General features: G+C 38.0%; 1 pseudogene; it reads left to right on the top strand.

The window, feature by feature from the left end:
- The first annotated feature begins 74 nt into the window (after window positions 1–74).
- Window positions 75–2048, top strand: LOC149994229 (NADH dehydrogenase [ubiquinone] flavoprotein 2, mitochondrial pseudogene; annotated as a pseudogene).
- Window positions 2049–8148: the final 6100 nt, after the last annotated feature.

The following is an 8148-nucleotide window of genomic DNA, read 5'->3' as shown; positions in this document are numbered from 1 at the left end:
TCCCTGTCCCAGGGTCCTCCGAGGAGTGGTCCATCAGGTCTTCGAGACTACGTTTCCCATAAGCCTGCGGGGCCATGCCGTAGGGACTCTCAGGAAAGTCTTCGCCTTGTTTAGTGGTTCAGATGAGCCCTGACCAAGATAATCCCTTGGTTTAGACTGTTCATTTCTCTCAGACCAGGTTATGATTTCCAATCATTATCTACCCCCAATACAAAAACCTGCCTTTTAAAGATTACGCAGGTAATTATGATATCTGTATTTGAAATAAATGTATGTATGATATAAAACAAAAGTAAGCAAATACCCATAGTCTCACTCTCTAGATAAATGTGTTTAAATTCACACCCTTAAAATAATATGGCCATAAACATATTATGTGCCGCAACTAGCTTTTATTTTTTAAGAGCAGTTTTAGGTTCACAGTCAAGTTTGAGGAGAAGGTACGGAGTTCAATATACCACCTGCCCTCACCCATGTACAGAGGCTCCTCCACTATGGACATCCTCTACTAAAGTGGAACATTTGTTACAAATGAATGTATACTGACACATCACCCAAAGTCCATAGTCTACATTAGGGTTCACTCTTGGCATTGTACATTCTATGAGTTTTGACAAATAAGTAATAACATGTATCCACCGCTATAATACAGTACAGAATAGTTTCACTAACCTAAAAATCCCCTGTGCTCCATCTATTCATTCCTCTCTCCTTTTGCCTGAGCCCTTCCTTGGCAACCACTGATCTGTTTATTTTCTTCAGTTTTTGCCTTTTCCAGGATATAAAATATAAAATATGCAGTCTTTTCAGATTGGTTTCTTTCACTTAGTAATACGCATTTAAGGCTTCTCCATGTGTTTTTCAGGGCTTGATAGCTCATTTCCTTTTAGCACTGAAAAATATCCCATTGTCTGAATGTACCACACTTTATCCATTCACCTACCAGACATCTTCATTACTTTCAAGTTTTAACAAGTATGAATAAAGCTGCTATAAGAATCCACGTGCAGGGTTCTGTGTGGACAGAAAGTAAGTTACTCATTTGAGTAAATACCAAGGATCATAATCATTAGACCACACAGTAAGAATCTGTTTAGTTCTGTTTAAAAAACAAAAAACAAAAAACTGCCAAACTGTCTTCCAAAGGGTCCATACCGTTTTGCCTTCCCACCGGCAAAGAATGCGTGTTCCTGTTGCTCCACATCCTTCTCAGCATTTGGTGACATCAATGTTGTGGATTTTGGCATTCGAATAGGTGTATGGTGGTAGCAACTAGCTTTTAATTAAAACAATATATAGTCTCAAGAACATACCTGTATTCTTCTCCACTGTGCTCCAGGCCTGGAAGGCTGGCCTCACCACCCAGTGGGGAAGACATATAAGGAATTGGCGTAAGACAGCTGTGCAAAATGGAACTGGAGGAGCCTTATTCGTGCACAGAGATACACCTGAGAATAACTCAGATGCTCCATTTGATTTCACACCAGACCATAAGAGGATAAAGGCAATTGTAAAAAACGATTCAGAAGGGCATAAAGCAGCAGCTGTGCTTCTAGTCCTGGGTTTATCCCAAAGACAGAATGAATGGATGGCTGCCCAACTCTGTTAGGAACAAGGCTGCAGAAGTTTTATGAGTACCTCCAATGAGAGTATATGAAGTAGCAACTTTTTATACAATGTATACTCCATCCAAGGCCAGTTGGAAAGGATCACCTTCAGGTCTGTACTACCACATCTTGCATGCTTCAAAACTCTGACAGCATCTTGAAATAAGGGTTAGGGAGACTATACCTGAAAAACTTTTCACTCTGATAGAGGTGGAATGTTTAGGGACCGGTGTAAATGCACCAATGGTTCAAATAAATGACAGCTACTCTGAGGATCTGACACCCAATGATATTGAAGAAGCTATTGAGGAGCTCAAGGCTGGCAAAATTACAAAACCTGGGCCAAGGAGTGGACACTTCTGTTGTGAGCCAGCTGAGGGTCTCACCTCTTTGACTGAACCACAAAAAGGACCTGGCTTTGGTGCACAAGCAGGCCTTTAGTTTATATTCAATTGTTAATATGTCACCGGAGAAATAAAATATAAATCTCTTATCTAAAAAAAGGGACACTTGTACACCAATGTTCATAGCATTATTTACAATAGCCAAAAGGTAGATGGAAACAACCCATGAACAGAGGAATGGATAAATAAAATATGATATATATAATTCAGCCAAAAAAAGAATGAAGTTCTGACACATGTTACACCATGGGTGAACCTTGAGGATATGCTAAGTGAAATAAGCAAGATACAAAAGGACAAATATTGTACAATTCCATGTACAGCAAGTTCATAGAAAGAAAAAGTAGAATAGAGATACCAGGGATTGAGGGGAGGGAGGCATGGGATGATGAAAACGTTCTGTCTGGGATGATAATAAAGTTCTGAAAGGAGATAGTGGTGATAGCTATACAGAACTGTTAATGCATTTAATGCCACTGAATTGCACCCTTAAAAATGGTAAATTTCACCAGATGTGTGGAAACAGGGAACAGACTGACAGTGACCAAAGGGGAGCGGGGAGGGGGAGAAAAGAGGAAAGAAGAGGAAGGGTTTAGTCAAGGAACTAGTATGAATGACCCATGGACATGGACAACTGGGTGGGGATTGACTGTGGGAGAGGGGATGGAGTCAGCGGGGCAGGGGAAAGCAATGGGGGAAAATGGGACAAATGTAATAGAATGATAAATTAATTTTAAGAAAATTGTAAATATCATGTTATGTGTATTTCACCAGAATTTTTAAAAATAATAAGCTTGATTGAAGTGATGGTTGCATAATTCTGTAAATCAGTAAAAAATCAAAGTCTCAGTAACGTATTTTTGTTATTTCTTGTTTGCACTGTTTTGTTTGATGAAGTAATTATATACTTTATCAGAAAGAAAAACAGAATCCTCAGGACATTTTTTAAAAAGAGATACTAATAACTATAAGATATAAAAATGTATTACAAAACTACAACAATGAAAACTTTTTCTACTGGCTCCAGAAAATAATAAGTAAATGAATAAAGACTTAGGAGTGTGGCCCCGGCTAGGTAGCTCAGTTGATTAGAGGATCATCCCAATACACCACCAAGGTTGCAGGTCTGATTCCAGGTCAGAGCACAGACAAGAATCCACCAATGAATGTATAAATAAATGGAACAATAAATAGATGTTTCTCTCTCAAAAAAAGTCAGTAAGTTTAAAAAAGGAAAGTTTTTTTAAAAGGAATTATCAGTATGTATTAATTTAGTGTCTGTTTTCACAGCACTGGTGAAAGACTGGAGTATTCCACGACTGTTCTTGGGTAACTAACAATTTGGAGGGAAACAAAGTGGATTTCTAAGACTGTACATTAGAACAATTAAGTTAAATTTTACAGTGGAAATTATCAAAGTCATTATAAAGAAATTATAAAGGAATGTTTCTGACATTCTTTGAGTGACAGGGTCTGACATCAACAGCAGAATTTCTAAAGGAAATGCCTGACACATTCAAATACTGGGAAAATTAGATTTTGAAAAAATTCTATAAACAAAGTTAAAGACAAAATGGGAAAATATATGTGGTACATGTATGCAAGAGAAAGGGCAGTCTTAATTTATAAACTCTTAAAAGTTAATTTAACCCCAATAAGAAAAATAAGCTAAGGTTATAAATAGCCAAGTTAAAAAAGAAATACCTAGAACAATAAATTTATCAAAAATGTTTCTACTTACTGAAAATCAAAGAAGAGCAATATTATAACATATGTAATATCATTTTGACCTATAAGTTTGGCCAATATAATGATATCCAGGGTTGGGACAATTTGGAAGAATATTTTTTTATACAATCCTGGTAGAACTTTAATACATAAAATCTTTCTGAAGGTTTCACTGCATCAAAAATTTTAATTATCATAACCTTTAATTTTGTACAAAGATGTATGTACATAACACCCTCACATTGCAGCTTATATTTGCAAAACACTGGAAATAATCTAAATATCTTTTAATAGATATAAGTAAAATAATTGTGTCATCTATAAATAGAATTTGGAAAGACAGTGAAAATGATAATGTATACTAACTACATGGAGTAGCTGTCTAATGTTCAGAAGTAAAAAATGTAGAGCACACAAGAGTAGATAAAATGTGATCTCAGCTTTGTAAAAATTATGTGTATTTTGAAAAGACTACTGAAATGTACAAAAAATGTTTCAAAAGACCTTGAAAAATTCAAAACTACATTATTTTCTATTAACTTCTCCTTAGGAATACAGGAAAAGTGTAGATAATGTTTTGAAAAAAATATTGCATATTTTAATTTAAATATTGTTTTTAATTTTTTTTACTTTCCACTAAGGTTTCGCAGAGTGCTTGCTTCTCAGTCAGCTACCTGGCATATCTTCCAAGCCTGTTGTAATATCAACTTCTATCCCCAAAAGCACTGGCACCAATATTAAGTACATACTTGGATGGTACAGCTAAAGGATGTGAAGAGATTTTAACTGTAATAATAGTAACTATTTAAACTGGAGCAAGTGTCTCAAAGCATATAAATAACAGTGTGGCTTGTTCACAGATGCTGACAAACCTTCTATTTTTGTTTACTTGCTCAAATGACATTGCCATGGGCATAGTTCATATATCACAGCATGTGACTTCATCAATGAACTTTTGTACTCTGTTATATTAAAATACATTGGTCTTTCTTGTATTCTGAATGAATCGTTTACCTAAGCATGATTCTGTGGGATCATGCATGGTCATTTGAAAAATACTGGCTGAATCATGAACATCTTTTAAATGTTGAGACAATTTATTACATAGTATCAAATGACCACAATAATATCACCATTGATCTCATCAGAAAAGCTTTAAGTACTGGGAAGTAGATTTGGCCAAAATTCTACTTTTCACTTGGAAGTTCATGGGCAAAAAACAGAGTCAGTTTTTCCTTGAAGTGACAGCTCACTTCACTCATTTCTGAGAAAATGTCCGCCAAACACTCATCCTTCATTTGACTGTCAGCCATTTGAGTAAAAATAGTGTTCCATAAGAAAAGCAGTTAATTCGGCTCAGAACTCAAAAACCGGCACATGTGATTTTCCTGGCGTCAACCTTCATGCTTCTGTGTGTGGCAGAAGTACTTTGTGCATACTTTTCATTTCATCAGACAAAATATTAAAAAGACATGCACTCAAAGGTTGAGGCCTCATACAATGAATAATTCTTATTGTTCCGTTAAGATCATTCTTAAGTGAGACAAACACTTCTTTTCTGCAATTGCATGAGAACACAGAATGCAATGACTGCCAGGTCAGTTTGGTGCCACTGTCTGGACTCTCGCTGTGGCGCCAACCCCACCAACTGCTCTTACACCATCAGTGCAAATATCAACTCAATGAAATGGAAAAATAATGTCCAAGTATTATTACTATTATTATTAAATAATATTGACCTTTTGGATCCCCTGCAAGTGCCTTGGAAAACCCAGAGGTCTTCAGATCACTTAAAACACAATCATAAGCATTATACGTTTCTTCAAATTTTTAAAACTCAAGATCCAAATGAGTCCAGATCCTGTGACTGATGACTCTTAACACACAGGATCCCCCTCTGTTCCTTTCTTTCTTTGCTATTTATATGCTGAAAATACTGTGTTTATTCTGAAGAATTTCCAGGCAGTCTGGATTTTCCTGATAATATTACATTTTAATTATCAATTTTTCTGTTTCTTCATCTGGACTCTGAACTTGAGAAGGTTAATGTTTAAGAATTTTGGCCAAAGGTTTGCAGCAATTCCCCACTCCTTGCCAGGTCTTAAAATGAGTAATGGGTTCAGTTTTCTCCCCAAGCCCTCTTTATTTCCTACTTTTAAATTTTTTTATTTACTGATTTTTTAGAGAGATAGAGAGGAATGGGGAGAGAGAAAAAATTATCAATTTGTTGTCCCATTTATTTATGCATTCATTACTTGATTCTTATATGTGCCCTGACCAGGGATCAAACCCACAACCTTGGTGTATCAAGATGATGCTCTAACCAACTGAACTACCAGCTAGGGCTATTTCCTACTCTCTTATTCAACATCCTGAGATCAAGACTTGTCAAGCGACCTGGCTGGTGTGGCTCAGTGGATTGAGCGCAGGCCTGCAAACTGGAAGGTTGTCGGTTCCATTCCCAGTCAGGGCACATGCCTGCGTTGTGGGCCAAGTCCCCAGTTGGGGGTGTGCAAGAGGCAACCCATAGTTTCTCTCGCACACAGATATTTCTCTCCTCTTTCTCCTTCCCTTCCCATCTCTCTAAAAATAAATAAATATAATCTTAAAATTTTGTCAAGCATCCTCTGGGTGGCAGACACTATGCTGGGGCACAGCTGTGAGCACCTTGTGAGCATACATTCTAATTGGGAGGACAGACGATAAGCACTAAGTGAAATATACAGCATGCTGGCAGCGTGGTGCTGGCAGGGGGAGGTGCAGTTTTAAATAGAGTGGATAGAGAAGTCTTTACTGAGCAGGTAAGGTTTGAGCCAAGACTCCATAATGAGACATTAGGATCCCTAATCAGATCCCTACTGGCAGGTGTTCCTCTCGTTGGATTATTTCCTAAATCTGATAACACCACTCCACCTAATCAGTAATTCCTCCCAGCAAGTTGACTTGCCTCCCTCTTTTATACCTGAGATGATGGGAAGGGCTGATACCTAATCATGGCTCTCCCCTCCTCATTTGGGGCTCTAATAAGTGGCCTCCAATCTATTTTTCTCATGGCAAAATTACAAGGTAAGAAGCCTGCAAAAATTTTCCTGATATGGAGTAAAGTGAATATCTCATGTTTTCTTTTCCTTTATTTTTAATATAGATTAACTCCGGGGAACAAAACAGCCTTAACCTTACAAAATTCAGTTATTTACTGAGGATTTGACAAATCTCTCTTTCTCCGTGATGAATGAAGGATTCTTACATGGCCAATGGCTTAGAAAGTTTTCATCCAAGGATCCTCTGGGCATACAAGAGCTGTCTCACTCATCTCTGCCTTCCCAGCGCTGTGCTTGGCACAGGTGAGAAATGAATGAATGACTGCGGCAGGAACTGAAGATGCTTGAAACCAGTCTCATCTAGTCACGTCGTCCTGTCCACCTGAGTGTACCAAGTGCTGCCGATGCATCCCGCTGGAGTGGGCAGTACCACCAGTGCTCAATTATTCGGTGCTGCATAGTGCCAGGGTAGGCAGCTGTTCCTTCAGTCCATCTCTCCTGCTGGCCAGGTCTTGGGACTGCAAAGTACTCCAGCCAGGTCCTCGTTCTGTCCGCTCCTTGTGGGGAGACACCTAAAGAATATCCTACCTATTCCACATTGGAGAAGAAAGGAAAAAGTCATAGTCACTCTGAATAAGTTTTAGTACTGGATGTATTTTTTTATAGAGGATTTAAAGAAAATTTCATATAGGTCAGAAAGACATGGGCATGAGTATTGTTGCTCAAAGTATTATTACAAAGTGAAGCAGCTGAATCAAAGCTTCCCATACTTTATGTGTACATAGAAAGGATCAGGGGTCTGTTAGTCTAAATACCTGTTTACAAATGGAAAAACTAAAGCCTGGAGAAGTAAACAAGTTTTAATTCTGACAAAGACAAGTGGTTTATAGTTTCAAAAGGATAACATGACTGTGTCCAAGTGTTCCCAAGACCATGCTCAGGATCAGTTATTCTCTATAAGGACTATAGAGCTCAGCAAAGTGTTATACTCCTGGTTATAGTTTATTGCAGTGAAGCGATATAGATTAAAATCAACAATGGAAAAAAGCACAAAGGCCAAGGTCCTGTAATACCAGACATAACATTCCAGTTGTCCTCTCTCAGTGGAGTCACGCAGACAGTTCTCCCTTCTCCCAGCAATGATGTATGCCAACATATATGAAGTCTTGATCAGAAGCTCACCAGAGTCTTGGTGTCCAGGGTGTTTTTTGGAGGTTGGTCATATAGGTATGTCTGACTGTCCATTTGGCTGATCTTAATCCCTGAGGGGTCAAGCTGATATCATGTGGTCCAATGCCCCCAGCATAAATCACATTGTTAGTGTAGACCATCTGGCTGATCCAAAGCCTCTAGGTGAAGAAAGACACT

The sequence above is a fragment of the Furipterus horrens genome, unplaced genomic scaffold (genome assembly GCF_987537825.1).
Source record: "Furipterus horrens unplaced genomic scaffold, mFurHor1.1.pri manual_scaffold_13, whole genome shotgun sequence".
NCBI classification, from domain to species: Eukaryota; Metazoa; Chordata; class Mammalia; order Chiroptera; family Furipteridae; genus Furipterus; species Furipterus horrens.
This window is presented reverse-complemented; position numbering and strand designations above follow the sequence as displayed.